Here is a 20788-nt window from a genome sequence, read left to right on the forward strand (position 1 = left end):
TATCATACCCCTTGAACAACGGACCATGCGTATCAGAGACATGCTCAACTCCTAGGCCTAACCTGTAGCTAGTTGCATTTAAATAGTCACTAAATTACTTCTTCAAAAACTCGGGTCCGTCCGGGATTTGAACCCGGGACCACTCGCACCCTAAGCGAGTATCATACCCCTAGACCAACGGACCGTGCGTTTCAGAGCCATGCTCAACTCATAGGACTAACCTGTATTTAGTTGCATTTAAATGTCACTAAAATACTTCTTGAAAAACTCGAGTCCGTCCGGGATTTGAACCCGGGACCCCTCGCTCCCAAAGCGAGTATCACACCCCTAGACCAACGGACCATGCGTATCAGAGACATGCTCAACTCATAGGCCTAACCTGTAGTTAGTTGCATTTAAATAGTCACTAAATTACTTCTTCAAAAACTCGGGTCCGTCCGGGATTTGAACCCGGGACCACTCGCACCCAAAGCGAGTATCATACCCCTTGAACAACGGACCATGCGTATCAGAGACATGCTCAACTCCTAGGCCTAACCTGTAGCTAGTTGCATTTAAATAGTCACTAAATTACTTCTTCAAAAACTCGGTTCCGTCCGGGATTTGAACCCGGGACCACTCGCACCCTAAGCGAGTATCATACCCCTAGACCAACGGACCATGCGTATCAGAGCCATGCTCAACTCATAGGACTAACCTGTATTTAGTCGCATTTAAATGTCACTAAAATACTTCTTGAAAAACTCGGGTCCGTCCGGGATTTGAACCCGGGACCACTCGCACCCTAAGCGAGTATCATACCCCTAGACCAACGGACCGTGCGTATCAGAGCCATGCTCAACTCATAGGACTAACCTGTATTTTGTTGCATTTAAATGTCACTAAAATACTTCTTGAAAAACTCGGGTCCGTCCGGGATTTGAACCCGGGACCACTCGCACCCAAAGCGAGTATCATACCCCTAGACCAATGGACCATGCGTATCAGAGACATGCTCAAGTCCTAGGCCTAACCTGTAGCTAGTTGCATTTAAATAGTCACTAAATTACTTCTTCAAAAACTCGGGTCTGTCCGGGATTTGAACCCGGGACCACTCGCACCCAAAGCGAGTATCATACCCCTTGAACAACGAACCATGCGTATCAGAGATGTGCTCAACTCATAGACCTAACCTGTAGCTAGTTGCATTTAAATAGTCACTAAATTACTTCTCCAAAAACTCGGGTCCGTCCAGGATTTGAACCCGGGACCACTCGCACCCAAAGCGAGTATCATACCCCTAGACCAACGGACCATGCGTATCAGAGACATGCTCAACTCATAGGCCTAACCTGTAGCCAATGTCATTTAAATAGTCACTAAATTACTTCTTCAAAAACTCGGGTCTGTCCGGGATTTGAACCCGGGACCACTCGCACCCAAAGCGAGTATCATACCCCTTGAACAACGAACCATGCGTATCAGAGACATGCTCAACTCATAGACCTAACCTGTAGCTAGTTGCATTTAAATAGTCACTAAATTACTTCTCCAAAAACTCGGGTCCGTCCAGGATTTAAACCCGGGACCACTCGCACCCAAAGCGAGTATCATACCCCTAGACCAACGGACCATGCGCATCAGAGACATGCTCAACTCATAGGCCTAACCTGTAGCCAATGTCATTTAAATAGTCACTAAATTACTTCTTCAAAAACTCTGGTCCGTCCGGGATTTGAACCCGGGACCACTCGCACCCAAAGCGAGTATCACACCCCTTGAACAACGGACCATGCGTATCAGAGACATGCTCAACTCCTAGGCCTAACCTGTAGCTAGTTGCATTTAAATAGTCACTAAATTACTTCTTCAAAAACTCGGGTCCGTCCGGGATTTGAACCCGGGACCACTCGCACCCAAAGCGAGTATCATACCCCTTGAACAACGGACCATGCGTATCAGAGACATGCTCAACTCCTAGGCCTAACCTGTAGCTAGTTGCATTTAAATAGTCACTAAATTACTTCTTCAAAAACTCGGTTCCGTCCGGGATTTGAACCCGGGACCACTCGCACCCTAAGCGAGTATCATACCCCTAGACCAACGGACCATGCGTATCAGAGCCATGCTCAACTCATAGGACTAACCTGTAGCTAGTTGCATTTAAATGTCACTAAAATACTTCTTGAAAAACTCGGGTCCGTCCGGGATTTGAACCCGGGACCACTCGCACCCAAAGCGAGTATCATACCCCTAGACCAACGGACCATGCGTATCAGAGCCATGCTCAACTCATAGGACTAACCTGTATTTAGTTGCATTTAAATGTCACTAAAATACTTCTTGAAAAACTCGGGTCCGTCCGTGATTTGAACCCGGGACCCCTCGCTCCCAAAGCGAGTATCATACCCCTAGACCAACGGACCATGCGTATCAGAGACATGCTCAACTCATAGGCCTAACCTGTAGTTAGTTGCATTTAAATAGTCACTAAATTACTTCTTCAAAAACTCGGATCCGTCCGGGATTTGAACCCGGGACCACTCGCACCCAAAGCGAGTATCATACCCCTTGAACAACGGACCATGCGTATCAGAGACATGCTCAACTCCTAGGCCTAACCTGTAGCTAGTTGCATTTAAATAGTCACTAAATTACTTCTTCAAAAACTCGGGTCCGTCCGGGATTTGAACCCGGGACCACTCGCACCCTAAGCGAGTATCATACCCCTAGACCAACGGACCGTGCGTTTCAGAGCCATGCTCAACTCATAGGACTAACCTGTATTTAGTTGCATTTAAATGTCACTAAAATACTTCTTGAAAAACTCGAGTCCGTCCGGGATTTGAACCCGGGACCCCTCGCTCCCAAAGCGAGTATCACACCCCTAGACCAACGGACCATGCGTATCAGAGACATGCTCAACTCATAGGCCTAACCTGTAGTTAGTTGCATTTAAATAGTCACTAAATTACTTCTTCAAAAACTCGGGTCCGTCCGGGATTTGAACCCGGGACCACTCGCACCCAAAGCGAGTATCATACCCCTTGAACAACGGACCATGCGTATCAGAGACATGCTCAACTCCTAGGCCTAACCTGTAGCTAGTTGCATTTAAATAGTCACTAAATTACTTCTTCAAAAACTCGGTTCCGTCCGGGATTTGAACCCGGGACCACTCGCACCCTAAGCGAGTATCATACCCCTAGACCAACGGACCATGCGTATCAGAGCCATGCTCAACTCATAGGACTAACCTGTATTTAGTCGCATTTAAATGTCACTAAAATACTTCTTGAAAAACTAGGGTCCGTCCGGGATTTGAACCCGGGACCACTCGCACCCTAAGCGAGTATCATACCCCTAGACCAACGGACCGTGCGTATCAGAGCCATGCTCAACTCATAGGACTAACCTGTATTTTGTTGCATTTAAATGTCACTAAAATACTTCTTGAAAAACTCGGGTCCGTCCGGGATTTGAACCCGGGAACACTCGCACCCAAAGCGAGTATCATACCCCTAGACCAATGGACCATGCGTATCAGAGACATGCTCAAGTCCTAGGCCTAACCTGTAGCTAGTTGCATTTAAATAGTCACTAAATTACTTCTTCAAAAACTCGGGTCCGTCCGGGATTTGAACCCGGGACCACTCGCACCCTAAGCGAGTATCATACCCCTAGACCAACGGACCATGCGTATCAGAGACATGCTCAACTCATAGGCCTAACCTGTAGCCAATGTCATTTAAATAGTCACTAAATTACTTCTTCAAAAACTCGGGTCTGTCCGGGATTTGAACCCGGGACCACTCGCACCCAAAGCGAGTATCATACCCCTTGAACAACGAACCATGCGTATCAGAGACATGCTCAACTCATAGACCTAACCTGTAGCTAGTTGCATTTAAATAGTCACTAAATTACTTCTCCAAAAACTCGGGTCCGTCCAGGATTTGAACCCGGGACCACTCGCACCCAAAGCGAGTATCATACCCCTAGACCAACGGACCATGCGTATCAGAGACATGCTCAACTCATAGGCCTAACCTGTAGCCAATGTCATTTAAATAGTCACTAAATTACTTCTTCAAAAACTCGGGTCTGTCCGGGATTTGAACCCGGGACCACTCGCACCCAAAGCGAGTATCATACCCCTTGAACAACGAACCATGCGTATCAGAGACATGCTCAACTCATAGACCTAACCTGTAGCTAGTTGCATTTAAATAGTCACTAAATTACTTCTCCAAAAACTCGGGTCCGTCCAGGATTTAAACCCGGGACCACTCGCACCCAAAGCGAGTATCATACCCCTAGACCAACGGACCATGCGCATCAGAGACATGCTCAACTCATAGGCCTAACCTGTAGCCAATGTCATTTAAATAGTCACTAAATTACTTCTTCAAAAACTCGGGTCCGTCCGGGATTTGAACCCGGGACCACTCGCACCCAAAGCGAGTATCACACCCCTTGAACAACGGACCATGCGTATCAGAGACATGCTCAACTCCTAGGCCTAACCTGTAGCTAGTTGCATTTAAATAGTCACTAAATTACTTCTTCAAAAACTCGGGTCCGTCCGGGATTTGAACCCGGGACCACTCGCACCCAAAGCGAGTATCATACCCCTTGAACAACGGACCATGCGTATCAGAGACATGCTCAACTCCTAGGCCTAACCTGTAGCTAGTTGCATTTAAATAGTCACTAAATTACTTCTTCAAAAACTCGGTTCCGTCCGGGATTTGAACCCGGGACCACTCGCACCCTAAGCGAGTATCATACCCCTAGACCAACGGACCATGCGTATCAGAGCCATGCTCAACTCATAGGACTAACCTGTATTTAGTTGCATTTAAATGTCACTAAAATACTTCTTGAAAAACTCGGGTCCGTCCGGGATTTGAACCCGGGACCACTCGCACCCAAAGCGAGTATCATACCCCTAGACCAACGGACCATGCGTATCAGAGCCATGCTCAACTCATAGGACTAACCTGTATTTAGTTGCATTTAAATGTCACTAAAATACTTCTTGAAAAACTCGGGTCCGTCCGTGATTTGAACCCGGGACCCCTCGCTCCCAAAGCGAGTATCATACCCCTAGACCAACGGACCATGCGTATCAGAGACATGCTCAACTCATAGGCCTAACCTGTAGTTAGTTGCATTTAAATAGTCACTAAATTACTTCTTCAAAAACTCGGGTCCGTCCGGGATTTGAACCCGGGACCACTCGCACCCAAAGCGAGTATCATACCCCTTGAACAACGGACCATGCGTATCAGAGACATGCTCAACTCCTAGGCCTAACCTGTAGCTAGTTGCATTTAAATAGTCACTAAATTACTTCTTCAAAAACTCGGTTCCGTCCGGGATTTGAACCCGGGACCACTCGCACCCAAAGCGAGCATCATACCCCTAGACCAACGGACCATGCGTATCAGAGCCATGCTCAACTCATAGACCTAACCTGTATTTAGTTGCATTTAAATGTCACTAAATTACTTCTTCAAAAACTCGGGTTCCTTCCGGGATTTGAACCCGGGACCACTCGCACCCAAAGCGAGTATCAAACCCCTAGACCAACGGATCATGCGTATTATAAACATGCTAAATACATAGTCCTTACCTGTAGTTAGTTGCATTTAAATAGTCACTAAATTATTTCTTCAAAAACTCGGGTCCGTCCGGGATTTGAACCCAGGACCACTCGCACCCTAAGCGAGTATCATACCCCTAGACCAACGGACTATGAGTATTAGGGACATGCTCAACTCATAGGCCTAACCTGTAGCCAATGTCATTTAAATAGTCACTAAATTACTTCTTCAAAAACTCGGGTCCGTCCGGGATTTGAACCCGGGACAACTCGCACCCTAAGCGAGTATCATACCCCTAGTCCAACGGACCATGCGTATTATAAACATGCTCAATACAAAGGCCTAACCTGTAGTTAGTTGCATTTAGATAGTCACTAAATTACTTCTTCAAAAACTCGGGTCCGTCCGGGATTTGAACCCGGGACCACTCGCACCCTAAGCGAGTATCATACCCCTAGACCAACGGACCATGCGTATCAGAGCCATGCTCAACTCATAGACCTAACCTGTATTTAGTTGCATTTAAATGTCACTAAATTACTTCTTCAAAAACTCGGGTTCCTTCCGGGATTTGAACCCGGGACCACTCGCACCCAAAGCGAGTATCAAACCCCTAGACCAACGGATCATGCGTATTATAAACATGCTAAATACATAGTCCTTACCTGTAGTTAGTTGCATTTAAATAGTCACTAAATTATTTCTTCAAAAACTCGGGTCCGTCCGGGATTTGAACCCAGGACCACTCGCACCCTAAGCGAGTATCATACCCCTAGACCAACGGACTATGAGTATTAGGGACATGCTCAACTCATAGGCCTAACCTGTAGCCAATGTCATTTAAATAGTCACTAAATTACTTCTTCAAAAACTCGGGTCCGTCCGGGATTTGAACCCGGGACAACTCGCACCCTAAGCGAGTATAATACCCCTAGACCAACGGACCATGCGTATTATAAACATGCTCAATACAAAGGCCTAACCTGTAGTTAGTTGCATTTAGATAGTCACTAAATTACTCCTTCAAAAACTCGGGTCCGTCCGGGATTTGAACCCGGGACCACTCGCACCCTAAGCGAGTATCATACCCCTAGACCAACGGACCATGCGTATCAGAGCCATGCTCAACTCATAGACCTAACCTGTATTTAGTTGCATTTAAATGTCACTAAATTACTTCTTCAAAAACTCGGGTTCCTTCCGGGATTTGAACCCGGGACCACTCGCACCCAAAGCGAGTATCAAACCCCTAGACCAACGGATCATGCGTATTATAAACATGCTCAATACAAAGGCCTAACCTGTAGTTAGTTGCATTTAGATAGTCAATAAATTACTTCTTCAAAAACTCGGGTCCGTCCGGGATTTGAACCCGGGACCACTCGCACCCTAAGCGAGTATCATACCCCTAAGCGAGTATCATACCCCTAGATCAACGGACCATGCGTATTATAAACATGCTCAATACAAAGGCCTAACCTGTAGTTAGTTGCATTTAGATAGTCACTAAATTACTTCTTCAAAAACTCGGGTCCGTCCGGGATTTGAACCCGGGACCACTCGCACCCTAAGCGAGTATCATACCCCTAGACCAACGGACCATGCGTATCAGAGCCATGCTCAACTCATAGACCTAACCTGTATTTAGTTGCATTTAAATGTCACTAAATTACTTCTTCAAAAACTCGGGTTCCTTCCGGGATTTGAACCCGGGACCACTCGCACCCAAAGCGAGTATCAAACCCCTAGACCAACGGATCATGCGTATTATAAACATGCTCAATACAAAGGCCTAACCTGTAGTTAGTTGCATTTAGATAGTCAATAAATTACTTCTTCAAAAACTCGGGTCCGTCCGGGATTTGAACCCGGGACCACTCGCACCCTAAGCGAGTATCATACCCCTAAGCGAGTATCATACCCCTAGATCAACGGACCATGCGTATTATAAACATGCTCAATACAAAGGCCTAACCTGTAGTTAGTTGCATTTAGATAGTCACTAAATTACTTCTTCAAAAACTCGGGTCCGTCCGGGATTTGAACCCGGGACCACTCGCACCCTAAGCGAGTATCATACCCCTAGACCAACGGACCATGCGTATCAGAGCCATGCTCAACTCATAGACCTAACCTGTATTTAGTTGCATTTAAATGTCACTAAATTACTTCTTCAAAAACTCGGGTTCCTTCCGGGATTTGAACTCGGGACCACTCGCACCCAAAGCGAGTATCAAACCCCTAGACCAACGGATCATGCGTATCATAAACATGCTCAATACATAGGCCTTACCTGTAGTTAGTTGCATTTAAATAGTCACTAAATTACTTCTTCAAAAACTCGGGTCCGACCGGGATTTGAACCCAAGACCACTCGCACCCAAAGCGAGTATCAAACCCCTAGACCAACGGATCATGCGTATTATAAACATGCTCAATACAAAGGCCTAACCTGTAGTTAGTTGCATTTAGATAGTCAATAAATTACTTCTTCAAAAACTCGGGTCCGTCCGGGATTTGAACCCGGGACCACTCGCACCCTAAGCGAGTATCATACCCCTAAGCGAGTATCATACCCCTAGATCAACGGACCATGCGTATTATAAACATGCTCAATACAAAGGCCTAACCTGTAGTTAGTTGCATTTAGATAGTCACTAAATTACTTCTTCAAAAACTCGGGTCCGTCCGGGATTTGAACCCGGGACCACTCGCACCCTAAGCGAGTATCATACCCCTAGACCAACGGACCATGCGTATCAGAGCCATGCTCAACTCATAGACCTAACCTGTATTTAGTTGCATTTAAATGTCACTAAATTACTTCTTCAAAAACTCGGGTTCCTTCCGGGATTTGAACTCGGGACCACTCGCACCCAAAGCGAGTATCAAACCCCTAGACCAACGGATCATGCGTATCATAAACATGCTCAATACATAGGCCTTACCTGTAGTTAGTTGCATTTAAATAGTCACTAAATTACTTCTTCAAAAACTCGGGTCCGACCGGGATTTGAACCCAGGACCACTCGCACCCAAAGAGAGTATCATACCCCTAGACCAACGGACCATGCGTATCAGAGACATGCTCAACTCATAGGCCTAACCTGTAGCCAATGTCATTTAAATAGTCACTAAATTACTTGTTCAAAAACTCGGGTCCGTCCGGGATTTGAACCCGGGACCACTCGCACCCAAAGCGAGTATCATACCCCTAGACCAACGGACCATGCGTATCAGAGGCATGATCAACTCATAGGCCTAACCTGTAGCTAGTTGCATTTAAATAGTCACTAAGTTACTTCTTCAAAAACTCGGGTCCGACCGGGATTTGAACCCAGGACCACTCGCACCAAAGAGAGTATCATACCCCTAGACCAACGGACCATGCGTATCAGAGACATGCTCAACTCATAGGCCTAACCTGTAGCCAATGTCATTTAAATAGTCACTAAATTACTTCTTCAAAAACTCGGCTCCGTCCGGGATTTGAACCCGGGACCACTCGCACCCAAAGCGAGTATCAAACCCCTAGACCAACGGATCATGCGTATCATAAACATGCTCAATACATAGGCCTTATCTGTAGTTAGTTTCATTTAAATAGTCACTAAATTTTTTCTTCAAAAACTCGGGTCCGTCTGGGATTTGAACCCAGGACCACTCGCACCCAAAGCGAGTATCATACCCCTTGACCAACGGATCATGCGCATTATAAACATGCTCAATACATAGGCCTAACCTGTAGTTAGTTGCATTTAAATAGTCACTAAATTACTTCTTCAAAAACTCGGGTCCGTCCGGGATTTGAACCCGGGACCACTCGCACCCAAAGCGAGTATCATACCCCTTGAGCAACGGACCATGCGTATCAGAGACATGCTCAACTCCTAGGCCTAACCTGTAGCTAGTTGCATTTAAATAGTCACTAAATTACTTCTTCAAAAACTCGGTTCCGTCCGGGATTTGAACCCGGGACCACTCGCACCCTAAGCGAGTATCATACCCCTAGACCAACGGACCATGCGTATCAGAGCCATGCTCAACTCATAGGACTAACCTGTATTTAGTTGCATTTAAATGTCACTAAAATACTTCTTGAAAAACTCGGGTCCGTCCGGGATTTGAACCCGGGACCCCTCGCTCCCAAAGCGAGTATCATACCCCTAGACCAACGGACCATGCGTATCAGAGACATGCTCAACTCATAGGAATAACCTGTAGTTAGTTGCATTTAAATAGTCACTAAATTACTTCTTCAAAAACTCGGGTCCGTCCGGGATTTGAACCCGGGACCACTCGCACCCAAAGCGAGTATCATACCCCTTGAACAACGGACCATGCGTATCAGAGACATGCTCAACTCCTAGGCCTAACCTGTAGCTAGTTGCATTTAAATAGTCACTAAATTACTTCTTCAAAAACTCGGTTCCGTCCGGGATTTGAACCCGGGACCACTCGCACCCTAAGCGAGTATCATACCCCTAGACCAACGGACCATGCGTATCAGAGCCATGCTCAACTCATAGGACTAACCTGTATTTAGTTGCATTTAAATGTCACTAAAATACTTCTTGAAAAACTCGGGTCCGTCCGGGATTTGAACCCGGGACCACTCGCACCCTAAGCGAGTATCATACCCCTAGACCAACGGACCGTGCGTTTCAGAGCCATGCTCAACTCATAGGACTAACCTGTATTTAGTTGCATTTAAATGTCACTAAAATACTTCTTGAAAAACTCGAGTCCGTCCGGGATTTGAACCCGGGACCCCTCGCTCCCAAAGCGAGTATCATACCCCTAGACCAACGGACCATGCGTATCAGAGACATGCTCAACTCATAGGCCTAACCTGTAGTTAGTTGCATTTAAATAGTCACTAAATTACTTCTTCAAAAAGTCGGGTCCTTCCGGGATTTGAACCCGGGACCACTCGCACCCAAAGCGAGTATCATACCCCTTGAACAACGGACCATGCGTATCAGAGACATGCTCAACTCCTAGGCCTAACCTGTAGCTAGTTGCATTTAAATAGTCACTAAATTACTTCTTCAAAAACTCGGTTCCGTCCGGGATTTGAACCCGGGACCACTCGCACCCTAAGCGAGTATCATACCCCTAGACCAACGGACCATGCGTATCAGAGCCATGCTCAACTCATAGGACTAACCTGTATTTAGTTGCATTTAAATGTCACTAAAATACTTCTTGAAAAACTCGGGTCCGTCCGGGATTTGAACCCGGGACCACTCGCACCCAAAGCGAGTATCATACCCCTAGACCAATGGACCATGCGTATCAGAGACATGCTCAACTCATAGGCCTAACCTGTAGCTAGTTGCATTTAAATAGTCACTAAATTACTTCTCCAAAAACTCGGGTCCGTCCAGGATTTGATCCCGGGACCACTCGCACCCAAAGCGAGTATCATACCCCTAGACCAACGGACCATGCGTATCAGAGACATGCTCAACTCATAGGCCTAACCTGTAGAAAATGTCATTTAAATAGTCACTAAATTACTTCTTCAAAAACTCGGGTCCGTCCGGGATTTGAACCCGGGACCACTCGCACCCAAAGCGAGTATCATACCCCTTGAACAACGGACCATGCGTATCAGAGACATGCTCAACTCCTAGGCCTAACCTGTAGCTAGTTGCATTTAAATAGTCACTAAATTACTTCTTCAAAAACTCGGTTCCGTCCGGGATTTGAACCCGGGACCACTCGCACCCTAAGCGAGTATCATACCCCTAGACCAACGGACCATGCGTATCAGAGCCATGCTCAACTCATAGGACTAACCTGTATTTAGTTGCATTTAAATGTCACTAAAATACTTCTTGAAAAACTCGGGTCCGTCCGGGATTTGAACCCGGGACCACTCGCACCCTAAGCGAGTATCATACCCCTAGACCAACGGACCGTGCGTATCAGAGCCATGCTCAACTCATAGGACTAACCTGTATTTTGTTGCATTTAAATGTCACTAAAATACTTCTTGAAAAACTCGGGTCCGTCCGGGATTTGAACCCGGGACCACTCGCACCCAAAGCGAGTATCATACCCCTAGACCAATGGACCATGCGTATCAGAGACATGCTCAACTCATAGGCCTAACCTGTAGCTAGTTGCATTTAAATAGTCACTAAATTACTTCTCCAAAAACTCGGGTCCGTCCAGGATTTGATCCCGAGACCACTCGCACCCAAAGCGAGTATCATACCCCTAGACCAACGGACCATGCGTATCAGAGACATGCTCAACTCATAGGCCTAACCTGTAGCCAATGTCATTTAAATAGTCACTAAATTACTTCTTCAAAAACTCGGGTCCGTCCGGGATTTGAACCCGGGACCACTCGCACCCAAAGCGAGTATCATACCCCTTGAACAACGGACCATGCGTATCAGAGACATGCTCAACTCATAGACCTAACCTGTAGCTAGTTGCATTTAAATAGTCACTAAATTACTTCTCCAAAAACTCGGGTCCGTCCAGGATTTGAACCCGGGACCACTCGCACCCAAAGCGAGTATCATACCCCTAGACCAACGGACCATCCGTATCAGAGACATGATCAAGTCATAGGCCTAACCTGTAGCCAATGTCATTTAAATAGTCACTAAATTACTTCTTCAAAAACTCGGGTCCGTCCGGGATTTGAACCCGGGACCACTCGCACCCTAAGCGAGTATCATACCCCTAGACCAACGGACCGTGCGTTTCAGAGCCATGCTCAACTCATAGGACTAACCTGTATTTAGTTGCATTTAAATGTCACTAAAATACTTCTTGAAAAACTCGAGTCCGTCCGGGATTTGAACCCGGGACCCCTCGCTCCCAAAGCGAGTATCATACCCCTAGACCAACGGACCATGCGTATCAGTGACATGCTCAACTCATAGGCCTAACCTGTAGTTAGTTGCATTTAAATAGTCACTAAATTACTTCTTCAAAAACTCGGGTCCGTCCGGGATTTGAACCCGGGACCACTCGCACCCAAAGCGAGTATCATACCCCTTGAACAACGGACCATGCGTATCAGAGACATGCTCAACTCCTAGGCCTAACCTGTAGCTAGTTGCATTTAAATAGTCACTAAATTACTTCTTCAAAAACTCGGGTCCGTCCGGGATTTGAACCCGGGACCACTCGCACCCAAAGCGAGTATCATACCCCTAGACCAACGGACCATGCGTATCAGAGACAAGCTCAACTCATAGGCCTAACCTGTAGCCAATGTCATTTAAATAGTCACTAAATTACTTCTTCAAAAACTCGGGTCCGTCCGGGATTTGAACCCGGGACCACTCGCACCCTAAGCGAGTATCATACCCCTAGACCAACGGACCGTGCGTTTCAGAGCCATGCTCAACTCATAGGACTAACCTGTATTTAGTTGCATTTAAATGTCACTAAAATACTTCTTGAAAAACTCGAGTCCGTCCGGGATTTGAACCCGGGACCCCTCGCTCCCAAAGCGAGTATCATACCCCTAGACCAACGGACCATGCGTATCAGTGACATGCTCAACTCATAGGCCTAACCTGTAGTTAGTTGCATTTAAATAGTCACTAAATTACTTCTTCAAAAACTCGGGTCCGTCCGGGATTTGAACCCGGGACCACTCGCACCCAAAGCGAGTATCATACCCCTTGAACAACGGACCATGCGTATCAGAGACATGCTCAACTCCTAGGCCTAACCTGTAGCTAGTTGCATTTAAATAGTCACTAAATTACTTCTTCAAAAACTCGGTTCCGTCCGGGATTTGAACCCGGGACCACTCGCACCCTAAGCGAGTATCATACCCCTAGACCAACGGACCATGCGTATCAGAGCCATGCTCAACTCATAGGACTAACCTGTATTTAGTTGCATTTAAATGTCACTAAAATACTTCTTGAAAAACTCGGGTCCGTCCGGGACTTGAACCCGGGACCACTCGCACCCTAAGCGAGTATCATACCCCTAGACCAACGGACCGTGCGTATCAGAGCCATGCTCAACTCATAGGACTAACCTGTATTTTGTTGCATTTAAATGTCACTAAAATACTTCTTGAAAAACTCGGGTCCGTCCGGGATTTGAACCCGGGACCACTCGCACCCAAAGCGAGTATCATACCCCTAGACCAATGGACCATGCGTATCAGAGACATGCTCAACTCATAGGCCTAACCTGTAGCTAGTTGCATTTAAATAGTCACTAAATTACTTCTCCAAAAACTCGGGTCCGTCCAGGATTTGATCCCGGGACCACTCGCACCCAAAGCGAGTATCATACCCCCAGACCAACGGACCATGCGTATCAGAGACATGCTCAACTCATAGGCCTAACCTGTAGCCAATGTCATTTAAATAGTCACTAAATTACTTCTTCAAAAACTCGGGTCCGTCCGGAATTTGAACCCGGGACCACTCGCACCCAAAGCGAGTATCATACCCCTTGAACAACGGACCATGCGTATCAGAGACATGCTCAACTCATAGACCTAACCTGTAGCTAGTTGCATTTAAATAGTCACTAAATTTCTTCTCCAAAAACTCGGGTCCGTCCAGGATTTGAACCCGGGACCACTCGCACCCAAAGCGAGTATCATACCCCTAGACCAACGGACCATCCGTATCAGAGACATGCTCAACTCATAGGCCTAACCTGTAGCCAATGTCATTTAAATAGTCACTAAATTACTTCTTCAAAAACTCGGGTCCGTCCGGGATTTGAACCCGGGACCACTCGCACCCTAAGCGAGTATCATACCCCTAGACCAACGGACCGTGCGTTTCAGAGCCATGCTCAACTCATAGGACTAACCTGTATTTAGTTGCATTTAAATGTCACTAAAATACTTCTTGAAAATCTCGAGTCCGTCCGGGATTTGAACCCGGGACCCCTCGCTCCCAAAGCGAGTATCATACCCCTAGACCAACGGACCATGCGTATCAGTGACATGCTCAACTCATAGGCCTAACCTGTAGTTAGTTGCATTTAAATAGTCACTAAATTACTTCTTCAAAAACTCGGGTCCGTCCGGGATTTGAACCCGGGACCACTCGCACCCAAAGCGAGTATCATACCCCTTGAACAACGGACCATGCGTATCAGAGACATGCTCAACTCCTAGGCCTAACCTGTAGCTAGTTGCATTTAAATAGTCACTAAATTACTTCTTCAAAAACTCGGGTCCGTCCGGGATTTGAACCCGGGACCACTCGCACCCAAAGCGAGTATCATACCCCTAGACCAACGGACCATTCGTATCAGAGACATGCTCAACTCATAGGCCTAACCTGTAGCCAATGTCATTTAAATAGTCACTAAATTACTTCTTCAAAAACTCGGGTCCGTCCGGGATTTGAACCCGGGACCACTCGCACCCTAAGCGAGTATCATACCCCTAGACCAACGGACCGTGCGTTTCAGAGGCATGCTCAACTCATAGGACTAACCTGTATTTAGTTGCATTTAAATGTCACTAAAATACTTCTCCAAAAACTCGGGTCCGTCCGGGATTTGAACCCGGGACCACTAGCACCCAAAGCGAGTATCATACCCCTAGTCCAACGGACCATGCGTATTAGAGACATGCTCAACTCATAGGCCTAACCTGTAGCCAATGTCATTTAAATAGTCACTAAATTACTTCTTCAAAAACTCGGGTCCGTCCGGGATTTGAACCCGGGACCACTCGCACCCAAAGCGAGTATCATACCCCTTGAACAACGGACCATGCGTATCAGAGACATGCTCAACTCATAGACCTAACCTGTAGCTAGTTGCATTTAAATAGTCACTAAATTACTTCTCCAAAAACTCGGGTCCGTCCAGGATTTGAACCCGGGACCACTCGCACCCAAAGCGAGTATCATACCCCTAGACGAACGGACCATGCGTATCAGAGACATGCTCAACTCATAGGCCTAACCTGTAGCCAATGTCATTAAAATAGTCACTAAATTACTTCTTCAAAAACTCGGGTCCGTCCGGGATTTGAAGCCGGGACCACTCGCACCCAAAGCGAGTATCATACCCCTTGAACAACGGACCATGCGTATCAGAGACATGCTCAACTCCTAGGCCTAACCTGTAGCTAGTTGCATTTAAATAGTCACTAAATTACTTCTTCAAAAACTCGGGTCCGTCCGGAATTTGAACCTGGGACCACTCGCACCCTAAGCGAGTATCATACCCCTAGACCAACGGACCATGCGTATCAGAGCCATGCTCAACTCATAGGCCTAACCTGTAGTTAGTTGCATTTAAATAGTCACTAAATTACTTCTTCAAAAACTCGGGTCCGTCCGGGATTTGAACCCGGGACCACTCGCACCCTAAGCGAGTATCATACCCCTAGACCAACGGACCATGCGTATCAGAGACATGCTCAACTCCTAGGCCTAGCCTGTAGCTAGTTGCATTTAAATAGTCACTAAATTACTTCTTCAAAAACTCGGGTCCGTCCGGGATTTGAACCCGGGACCACTCGCACCCAAAGCGAGTATCATACCCCTAGACCAACGGACCATGCGTAGTAGAGCCATGCTCAACTCATAGGACTAACCTGTATTTAGTTGCATTTAAATGTCACTAAAATACTTCTTGAAAAACTCGGGTCGGTCCGGGATTTGAACCCGGGACCACTCGAACCACAAGCGAGTATCAAACCCCTAGACCAACGGACCATGCGTATCAGAGACATGCTCAATACATAGGCCTAACCTGTAGCTAGTTGCATTTAAATAGTCACTAAGTTACTTCTTCAAAAACTCGGCTCCGTCCGGGATTTGAACCCAGGACCACTCGCACCCAAAGAGAGTATCATACCCCTAGACCAACGGACCATGCGTATCAGAGACATGCTCAACTCATAGGCCTAACCTGTAGCCAATGTCATTTAAATAGTCACTAAATTACTTCTTCAAAAACTCGGCTCCGTCCGGGATTTGAACCCAGGACCACTCGCACCCAAAGCGAGTATCATACCCCTTGACCAACGGATCATGCGTATTATAAACATGCTCAATACATAGGCCTAACCTGTAGTTAGTTGCATTTAAATAGTCACTAAATTACTTCTTCAAAAACTCGGGTCCGACCGGGATTTGAACCCAGGACTACTCGCACCCAAAGAGAGTATCATACCCCTAGACCAACGGACCATGCGTATCAGAGACATGCTCAACTCATAGGCCTAACCTGTAGCCAATGTCATTTAAATAGTCACTAAATTACTTCTTCAAAAACTCGGGTCCGTCCGGGATTTGAACCCGGGACCACTCGCACCCAAAGCGAGTATCATACACCTAGACCAACGGACCATGCGTATCAGAGGCATGATCAACTCATAGGCCTAACCTGTAGCTAGTTGCATTTAAATAGTCACTAAGTTACTTCTTCAAAAACTCGGGTCCGTCCGGGATTTGAACTCGGGACCACTCGCACCCAAAGCGAGTATCAAACCCCTAGACCAACGGATCATGCGTATCATAAACATGCTCAATACATAGGCCTTACCTTTAGTTAGTTGCATTTAAATAGTCACTAAATTACTTCTTCAAAAACTCGGGTCCGACCGGGATTTGAACCCAGGACCACTCGCACCCAAAGAGAGTATCATACCCCTAGACCAACGGACCATGCGTATCAGAGACATGCTCAACTCATAGGCCTAACCTGTAGCCAATGTCATTTAAATAGTCACTAAATTACTTGTTCAAAAACTCGGGTCCGTCCGGGAATTGAACCCGGGACCACTCGCACCCAAAGCGAGTATCATACCCCTAGACCAACGGACCATGCGTATCAGAGGCATGATCAACTCATAGGCCTAACCTGTAGCTAGTTGCATTTAAATAGTCACTAAGTTACTTCTTCAAAAACTCGGGTCCGACCGGGATTTGAACCCAGGACCACTCGCACCCAAAGAGAGTATCATACCCCTAGACCAACGGACCATGCGTATCAGAGACATGCTCAACTCATAGGCCTAACCTGTAGCCAATGTCATTTAAATAGTCACTAAATTACTTCTTCAAAAACTCGGGTCCGTCCGGGATTTGAACCCAGGACCACTCGCACCCAAAGAGAGTATCATACCCCTAGACCAACGGACCATGCGTATCAGAGACATGCTCAACTCATAGGCCTAACCTGTAGCCAATGTCATTTAAATAGTCACTAAATTACTTCTTCAAAAACTCGGGTCCGTCCGGGATTTGAACGCAGGACCACTCGCACCCAAAGCGAGTATCATACCCCTAGACCAACTGACTATGAGTATTAGAGACATGCTCAACTCATAGGCCTAACCTGTGGCCAATGTCATTTAAATAGTCACTAAATTACTTCTTCAAAAACTCGGGTCCGTCCGGGATTTGAATCCGGGACAACTCGCACCCTAAGCGAGTATCATACCCCTAGACCAACGGACCATGCGTATCAGAGCCACGCTCAATTCATAGACCTAACCTGTATTTAGTTGCATTTAAATGTCACTAAAATACTTCTTGAAAAACTCGGGTCCGTCCGGGATTTGAACCCGGGACCACTCGCACCCAAAGCGAGTATCAAACCCCTAGACCAACGGATCATGCGTATTAAAAACTTGCTCAATACATAGGCCTAACCTGTAGTTAGTTGCATTTAAATAGTCACTAAATTACTTCTTCAAAAACTCGGGTCCGACCGAGATTTGAACCCAGGACCACTCTCACCCAAAGCGAGTATCATACCCCTAGACCAACGGACCATGCGCATCAGAGACATTCTCAACTCATAGGCCTAACCTGTAGCCATTGTCATTTAATTAGTCACTAAATTACTTCTTCAAAAACTCGGGTCCGTCCGGGATTTGAACCCGGGACAACTCGCACCCTAAGCGAGTATCATACCCCTAGACCAACGGACCATGCGTATCAGAGCCACGCTCAACTCATAGACCTAACCTGTATTTAGTTGCATTTAAATGTCACTAAATTACTTCTTCAAAAACTCGGGTCCGTCCGGGATTTGAACCCGGGACCACTCGCACCCAAAGCGAGTATCAAACCCCTAGACCAACGGATCATGTGTATTATAAACATGCTCAATACAAAGGCCTAACCTGTAGTTAGTTGCATTTAGATAGTCACTAAATTACTTCTTCAAAAACTCGGGTCCGTCCGGGATTTGAACCCAGGACCACTCGCACCCAAAGAGAGTATCATACCCCTAGACCAACGGACCATGCGTATCAGAGACATGCTCAACTCATAGGCCTAATCTGTAGCCAATGTCATTTAAATAGTCACTAAATTACTTGTTCAAAAACTCGGGTCCGTCCGGGAATTGAACCCGGGACCACTCGCACCCAAAGCGAGTATCATACCCCTAGACCAACGGACCATGCGTATCAGAGGCATGATCAACTCATAGGCCTAACCTGTAGCTAGTTGCATTTAAATAGTCACTAAGTTACTTCTTCAAAAACTCGGGTCCGACCGGGATTTGAACCCAGGACCACTCGCACCCAAAGAGAGTATCATACCCCTAGACCAACGGACCATGCGTATCAGAGACATGCTCAACTCATAGGCCTAACCTGTAGCCAATGTCATTTAAATAGTCACTAAATTACTTCTTCAAAAACTCGGGTCCGTCCGGGATTTGAACCCAGGACCACTCGCACCCAAAGAGAGTATCATACCCCTAGACCAACGGACCATGCGTATCAGAGACATGCTCAACTCATAGGCCTAACCTGTAGCCAATGTCATTTAAATAGTCACTAAATTACTTCTTCAAAAACTCGGGTCCGTCCGGGATTTGAACGCAGGACCACTCGCACCCAAAGCGAGTATCATACCCCTAGACCAACTGACTATGAGTATTAGAGACATGCTCAACTCATAGGCCTAACCTGTGGCCAATGTCATTTAAATAGTCACTAAATTACTTCTTTAAAAACTCGGGTCCGTCCGGGATTTGAATCCGGGACAACTCGCACCCTAAGCGAGTATCATACCCCTAGACCAACGGACCATGCGTATCAGAGCCACGCTCAATTCATAGACCTAACCTGTATTTAGTTGCATTTAAATGTCACTAAAATACTTCTTGAAAAACTCGGGTTCGTCCGGGATTTGAACCCGGGACCACTCGCACCCAAAGCGAGTATCAAACCCCTAGACCAACGGATCATGCGTATTAAAAACTTGCTCAATACATAGGCCTAACCTGTAGTTAGTTGCATTTAAATAGTCACTAAATTACTTCTTCAAAAACTCGGGTCCGACCGAGATTTGAACCCAGGACCACTCTCACCCAAAGCGAGTATCATACCCCTAGACCAACGGACCATGCGCATCAGAGACATGCTCAACTCATAGGCCTAACCTGTAGCCATTGTCATTTAATTAGTCACTAAATTACTTCTTCAAAAACTCGGGTCCGTCCGGGATTTGAACCCGGGACAACTCGCACCCTAAGCGAGTATCATACCCCTAGACCAACGGACCATGCGTATCAGAGCCACGCTCAACTCATAGACCTAACCTGTATTTAGTTGCATTTAAATGTCACTAAATTACTTCTTCAAAAACTCGGGTCCGTCCGGGATTTGAACCCGGGACCACTCGCACCCAAAGCGAGTATCAAACCCCTAGACCAACGGATCATGCGTATTATAAACATGCTCAATACAAAGGCCTAACCTGTAGTTAGTTGCATTTAGATAGTCACTAAATTACTTCTTCAAAAACTCGGGTCCGTCCGGGATTTGAACCCGGGACCACTCGCACCCTAAGCGAGTATCATACCCCTAGACCAACGGACCATGCGTATCAGAGCCATGCTCAACTCATAGGACTAACCTGTATTTAGTTGCATTTAAATGTCACTAAAATACTTCTTGAAAAACTCGGGTCGGTCCGGGATTTGAACCCGGGACCACTCGCACACAAAGCGAGTATCAAACCCCTAGACCAACGGATCATGCATATTATAAACATGCTCAATACATAGGCCTAACCTGTAGTTAGTTGCATTTAAATAGTCACTAAAGTTCTTCTTGAAAAACTCGGGTCCATCTGGGATTTGAACCCGGGACCACTAGCACCCAAAGCGAGTATCACACCCCTAGACCAACGGACCATGCGTATCAGAGACATGCTCAACTCATATGCCTAACCTGTAGTTAGTTGCATTTAAATAGTCAC

General features: G+C 46.4%; 56 non-coding genes across 56 annotated transcripts; all 56 read right to left on the minus strand.

The window, feature by feature from the left end:
* Positions 1-112: 112 nt before the first annotated feature.
* TRNAP-AGG (transfer RNA proline (anticodon AGG)) lies at positions 113-184 on the minus strand. Its single transcript has one exon. It is a non-coding gene; the product is annotated as a tRNA-Pro (tRNA).
* Positions 185-587: 403 nt separating this feature from the next.
* Positions 588-660, minus strand: TRNAP-AGG (transfer RNA proline (anticodon AGG)). Its single transcript has one exon. It is a non-coding gene; the product is annotated as a tRNA-Pro (tRNA).
* Positions 661-746: 86 nt separating this feature from the next.
* On the minus strand, positions 747-818 carry TRNAP-AGG (transfer RNA proline (anticodon AGG)). The gene has a single exon. It is a non-coding gene; the product is annotated as a tRNA-Pro (tRNA).
* Positions 819-1222: 404 nt separating this feature from the next.
* TRNAP-UGG (transfer RNA proline (anticodon UGG)) lies at positions 1223-1294 on the minus strand. Its single transcript has one exon. It is a non-coding gene; the product is annotated as a tRNA-Pro (tRNA).
* A 722-nt stretch (positions 1295-2016) lies between these two features.
* On the minus strand, positions 2017-2089 carry TRNAP-AGG (transfer RNA proline (anticodon AGG)). The gene has a single exon. It is a non-coding gene; the product is annotated as a tRNA-Pro (tRNA).
* Positions 2090-2175: 86 nt separating this feature from the next.
* Positions 2176-2247, minus strand: TRNAP-UGG (transfer RNA proline (anticodon UGG)). Its single transcript has one exon. It is a non-coding gene; the product is annotated as a tRNA-Pro (tRNA).
* An 86-nt stretch (positions 2248-2333) lies between these two features.
* TRNAP-UGG (transfer RNA proline (anticodon UGG)) lies at positions 2334-2405 on the minus strand. The gene has a single exon. It is a non-coding gene; the product is annotated as a tRNA-Pro (tRNA).
* A 246-nt stretch (positions 2406-2651) lies between these two features.
* Positions 2652-2723, minus strand: TRNAP-AGG (transfer RNA proline (anticodon AGG)). Its single transcript has one exon. It is a non-coding gene; the product is annotated as a tRNA-Pro (tRNA).
* Positions 2724-3126: 403 nt separating this feature from the next.
* On the minus strand, positions 3127-3199 carry TRNAP-AGG (transfer RNA proline (anticodon AGG)). Its single transcript has one exon. It is a non-coding gene; the product is annotated as a tRNA-Pro (tRNA).
* Positions 3200-3285: 86 nt separating this feature from the next.
* TRNAP-AGG (transfer RNA proline (anticodon AGG)) lies at positions 3286-3357 on the minus strand. The gene has a single exon. It is a non-coding gene; the product is annotated as a tRNA-Pro (tRNA).
* A 245-nt stretch (positions 3358-3602) lies between these two features.
* On the minus strand, positions 3603-3674 carry TRNAP-AGG (transfer RNA proline (anticodon AGG)). Its single transcript has one exon. It is a non-coding gene; the product is annotated as a tRNA-Pro (tRNA).
* Positions 3675-3920: 246 nt separating this feature from the next.
* Positions 3921-3992, minus strand: TRNAP-UGG (transfer RNA proline (anticodon UGG)). The gene has a single exon. It is a non-coding gene; the product is annotated as a tRNA-Pro (tRNA).
* A 722-nt stretch (positions 3993-4714) lies between these two features.
* On the minus strand, positions 4715-4787 carry TRNAP-AGG (transfer RNA proline (anticodon AGG)). The gene has a single exon. It is a non-coding gene; the product is annotated as a tRNA-Pro (tRNA).
* Positions 4788-4873: 86 nt separating this feature from the next.
* TRNAP-UGG (transfer RNA proline (anticodon UGG)) lies at positions 4874-4945 on the minus strand. Its single transcript has one exon. It is a non-coding gene; the product is annotated as a tRNA-Pro (tRNA).
* An 86-nt stretch (positions 4946-5031) lies between these two features.
* Positions 5032-5103, minus strand: TRNAP-UGG (transfer RNA proline (anticodon UGG)). The gene has a single exon. It is a non-coding gene; the product is annotated as a tRNA-Pro (tRNA).
* A 245-nt stretch (positions 5104-5348) lies between these two features.
* TRNAP-UGG (transfer RNA proline (anticodon UGG)) lies at positions 5349-5421 on the minus strand. Its single transcript has one exon. It is a non-coding gene; the product is annotated as a tRNA-Pro (tRNA).
* Positions 5422-5667: 246 nt separating this feature from the next.
* TRNAP-AGG (transfer RNA proline (anticodon AGG)) lies at positions 5668-5739 on the minus strand. Its single transcript has one exon. It is a non-coding gene; the product is annotated as a tRNA-Pro (tRNA).
* Positions 5740-5985: 246 nt separating this feature from the next.
* Positions 5986-6057, minus strand: TRNAP-AGG (transfer RNA proline (anticodon AGG)). The gene has a single exon. It is a non-coding gene; the product is annotated as a tRNA-Pro (tRNA).
* A 246-nt stretch (positions 6058-6303) lies between these two features.
* Positions 6304-6375, minus strand: TRNAP-AGG (transfer RNA proline (anticodon AGG)). Its single transcript has one exon. It is a non-coding gene; the product is annotated as a tRNA-Pro (tRNA).
* Positions 6376-6462: 87 nt separating this feature from the next.
* TRNAP-AGG (transfer RNA proline (anticodon AGG)) lies at positions 6463-6534 on the minus strand. Its single transcript has one exon. It is a non-coding gene; the product is annotated as a tRNA-Pro (tRNA).
* Positions 6535-6621: 87 nt separating this feature from the next.
* On the minus strand, positions 6622-6693 carry TRNAP-AGG (transfer RNA proline (anticodon AGG)). Its single transcript has one exon. It is a non-coding gene; the product is annotated as a tRNA-Pro (tRNA).
* A 246-nt stretch (positions 6694-6939) lies between these two features.
* TRNAP-AGG (transfer RNA proline (anticodon AGG)) lies at positions 6940-7030 on the minus strand. The gene is given in 2 exon segments: positions 6940-6975; positions 6995-7030. It is a non-coding gene; the product is annotated as a tRNA-Pro (tRNA).
* An 87-nt stretch (positions 7031-7117) lies between these two features.
* TRNAP-AGG (transfer RNA proline (anticodon AGG)) lies at positions 7118-7189 on the minus strand. Its single transcript has one exon. It is a non-coding gene; the product is annotated as a tRNA-Pro (tRNA).
* A 246-nt stretch (positions 7190-7435) lies between these two features.
* TRNAP-AGG (transfer RNA proline (anticodon AGG)) lies at positions 7436-7526 on the minus strand. Its single transcript is given in 2 exon segments — positions 7436-7471; positions 7491-7526. It is a non-coding gene; the product is annotated as a tRNA-Pro (tRNA).
* An 87-nt stretch (positions 7527-7613) lies between these two features.
* Positions 7614-7685, minus strand: TRNAP-AGG (transfer RNA proline (anticodon AGG)). The gene has a single exon. It is a non-coding gene; the product is annotated as a tRNA-Pro (tRNA).
* A 405-nt stretch (positions 7686-8090) lies between these two features.
* On the minus strand, positions 8091-8181 carry TRNAP-AGG (transfer RNA proline (anticodon AGG)). The gene is given in 2 exon segments: positions 8091-8126; positions 8146-8181. It is a non-coding gene; the product is annotated as a tRNA-Pro (tRNA).
* Positions 8182-8268: 87 nt separating this feature from the next.
* TRNAP-AGG (transfer RNA proline (anticodon AGG)) lies at positions 8269-8340 on the minus strand. The gene has a single exon. It is a non-coding gene; the product is annotated as a tRNA-Pro (tRNA).
* A 405-nt stretch (positions 8341-8745) lies between these two features.
* On the minus strand, positions 8746-8817 carry TRNAP-UGG (transfer RNA proline (anticodon UGG)). The gene has a single exon. It is a non-coding gene; the product is annotated as a tRNA-Pro (tRNA).
* Positions 8818-9538: 721 nt separating this feature from the next.
* On the minus strand, positions 9539-9611 carry TRNAP-AGG (transfer RNA proline (anticodon AGG)). The gene has a single exon. It is a non-coding gene; the product is annotated as a tRNA-Pro (tRNA).
* An 86-nt stretch (positions 9612-9697) lies between these two features.
* TRNAP-UGG (transfer RNA proline (anticodon UGG)) lies at positions 9698-9769 on the minus strand. The gene has a single exon. It is a non-coding gene; the product is annotated as a tRNA-Pro (tRNA).
* A 245-nt stretch (positions 9770-10014) lies between these two features.
* On the minus strand, positions 10015-10087 carry TRNAP-AGG (transfer RNA proline (anticodon AGG)). Its single transcript has one exon. It is a non-coding gene; the product is annotated as a tRNA-Pro (tRNA).
* An 86-nt stretch (positions 10088-10173) lies between these two features.
* On the minus strand, positions 10174-10245 carry TRNAP-AGG (transfer RNA proline (anticodon AGG)). The gene has a single exon. It is a non-coding gene; the product is annotated as a tRNA-Pro (tRNA).
* Positions 10246-10331: 86 nt separating this feature from the next.
* TRNAP-UGG (transfer RNA proline (anticodon UGG)) lies at positions 10332-10403 on the minus strand. The gene has a single exon. It is a non-coding gene; the product is annotated as a tRNA-Pro (tRNA).
* A 245-nt stretch (positions 10404-10648) lies between these two features.
* Positions 10649-10721, minus strand: TRNAP-AGG (transfer RNA proline (anticodon AGG)). Its single transcript has one exon. It is a non-coding gene; the product is annotated as a tRNA-Pro (tRNA).
* Positions 10722-11283: 562 nt separating this feature from the next.
* Positions 11284-11356, minus strand: TRNAP-AGG (transfer RNA proline (anticodon AGG)). Its single transcript has one exon. It is a non-coding gene; the product is annotated as a tRNA-Pro (tRNA).
* An 86-nt stretch (positions 11357-11442) lies between these two features.
* Positions 11443-11514, minus strand: TRNAP-AGG (transfer RNA proline (anticodon AGG)). Its single transcript has one exon. It is a non-coding gene; the product is annotated as a tRNA-Pro (tRNA).
* Positions 11515-12077: 563 nt separating this feature from the next.
* TRNAP-UGG (transfer RNA proline (anticodon UGG)) lies at positions 12078-12149 on the minus strand. The gene has a single exon. It is a non-coding gene; the product is annotated as a tRNA-Pro (tRNA).
* An 87-nt stretch (positions 12150-12236) lies between these two features.
* Positions 12237-12308, minus strand: TRNAP-AGG (transfer RNA proline (anticodon AGG)). Its single transcript has one exon. It is a non-coding gene; the product is annotated as a tRNA-Pro (tRNA).
* An 86-nt stretch (positions 12309-12394) lies between these two features.
* TRNAP-UGG (transfer RNA proline (anticodon UGG)) lies at positions 12395-12466 on the minus strand. The gene has a single exon. It is a non-coding gene; the product is annotated as a tRNA-Pro (tRNA).
* Positions 12467-12712: 246 nt separating this feature from the next.
* TRNAP-UGG (transfer RNA proline (anticodon UGG)) lies at positions 12713-12784 on the minus strand. Its single transcript has one exon. It is a non-coding gene; the product is annotated as a tRNA-Pro (tRNA).
* An 87-nt stretch (positions 12785-12871) lies between these two features.
* Positions 12872-12943, minus strand: TRNAP-AGG (transfer RNA proline (anticodon AGG)). The gene has a single exon. It is a non-coding gene; the product is annotated as a tRNA-Pro (tRNA).
* Positions 12944-13029: 86 nt separating this feature from the next.
* TRNAP-UGG (transfer RNA proline (anticodon UGG)) lies at positions 13030-13101 on the minus strand. The gene has a single exon. It is a non-coding gene; the product is annotated as a tRNA-Pro (tRNA).
* A 245-nt stretch (positions 13102-13346) lies between these two features.
* TRNAP-AGG (transfer RNA proline (anticodon AGG)) lies at positions 13347-13419 on the minus strand. Its single transcript has one exon. It is a non-coding gene; the product is annotated as a tRNA-Pro (tRNA).
* Positions 13420-13505: 86 nt separating this feature from the next.
* Positions 13506-13577, minus strand: TRNAP-AGG (transfer RNA proline (anticodon AGG)). Its single transcript has one exon. It is a non-coding gene; the product is annotated as a tRNA-Pro (tRNA).
* Positions 13578-14140: 563 nt separating this feature from the next.
* Positions 14141-14212, minus strand: TRNAP-UGG (transfer RNA proline (anticodon UGG)). The gene has a single exon. It is a non-coding gene; the product is annotated as a tRNA-Pro (tRNA).
* An 87-nt stretch (positions 14213-14299) lies between these two features.
* On the minus strand, positions 14300-14371 carry TRNAP-AGG (transfer RNA proline (anticodon AGG)). The gene has a single exon. It is a non-coding gene; the product is annotated as a tRNA-Pro (tRNA).
* An 86-nt stretch (positions 14372-14457) lies between these two features.
* Positions 14458-14529, minus strand: TRNAP-UGG (transfer RNA proline (anticodon UGG)). The gene has a single exon. It is a non-coding gene; the product is annotated as a tRNA-Pro (tRNA).
* A 246-nt stretch (positions 14530-14775) lies between these two features.
* On the minus strand, positions 14776-14847 carry TRNAP-UGG (transfer RNA proline (anticodon UGG)). The gene has a single exon. It is a non-coding gene; the product is annotated as a tRNA-Pro (tRNA).
* Positions 14848-14934: 87 nt separating this feature from the next.
* TRNAP-AGG (transfer RNA proline (anticodon AGG)) lies at positions 14935-15006 on the minus strand. The gene has a single exon. It is a non-coding gene; the product is annotated as a tRNA-Pro (tRNA).
* An 881-nt stretch (positions 15007-15887) lies between these two features.
* TRNAP-AGG (transfer RNA proline (anticodon AGG)) lies at positions 15888-15959 on the minus strand. The gene has a single exon. It is a non-coding gene; the product is annotated as a tRNA-Pro (tRNA).
* Positions 15960-16046: 87 nt separating this feature from the next.
* On the minus strand, positions 16047-16118 carry TRNAP-UGG (transfer RNA proline (anticodon UGG)). The gene has a single exon. It is a non-coding gene; the product is annotated as a tRNA-Pro (tRNA).
* A 1199-nt stretch (positions 16119-17317) lies between these two features.
* TRNAP-UGG (transfer RNA proline (anticodon UGG)) lies at positions 17318-17389 on the minus strand. Its single transcript has one exon. It is a non-coding gene; the product is annotated as a tRNA-Pro (tRNA).
* Positions 17390-18429: 1040 nt separating this feature from the next.
* Positions 18430-18501, minus strand: TRNAP-AGG (transfer RNA proline (anticodon AGG)). The gene has a single exon. It is a non-coding gene; the product is annotated as a tRNA-Pro (tRNA).
* A 404-nt stretch (positions 18502-18905) lies between these two features.
* Positions 18906-18977, minus strand: TRNAP-UGG (transfer RNA proline (anticodon UGG)). The gene has a single exon. It is a non-coding gene; the product is annotated as a tRNA-Pro (tRNA).
* Positions 18978-20017: 1040 nt separating this feature from the next.
* On the minus strand, positions 20018-20089 carry TRNAP-AGG (transfer RNA proline (anticodon AGG)). The gene has a single exon. It is a non-coding gene; the product is annotated as a tRNA-Pro (tRNA).
* A 245-nt stretch (positions 20090-20334) lies between these two features.
* Positions 20335-20406, minus strand: TRNAP-AGG (transfer RNA proline (anticodon AGG)). Its single transcript has one exon. It is a non-coding gene; the product is annotated as a tRNA-Pro (tRNA).
* Between the last annotated feature and the right edge of the window lie 382 nt (positions 20407-20788).

This window comes from Phalangium opilio, unplaced genomic scaffold, assembly GCF_054372755.1.
Source record: "Phalangium opilio isolate 3A_F unplaced genomic scaffold, DU_Popi_V2 ptg000100l_1, whole genome shotgun sequence".
Classification (NCBI taxonomy): domain Eukaryota; kingdom Metazoa; phylum Arthropoda; class Arachnida; order Opiliones; family Phalangiidae; genus Phalangium; species Phalangium opilio.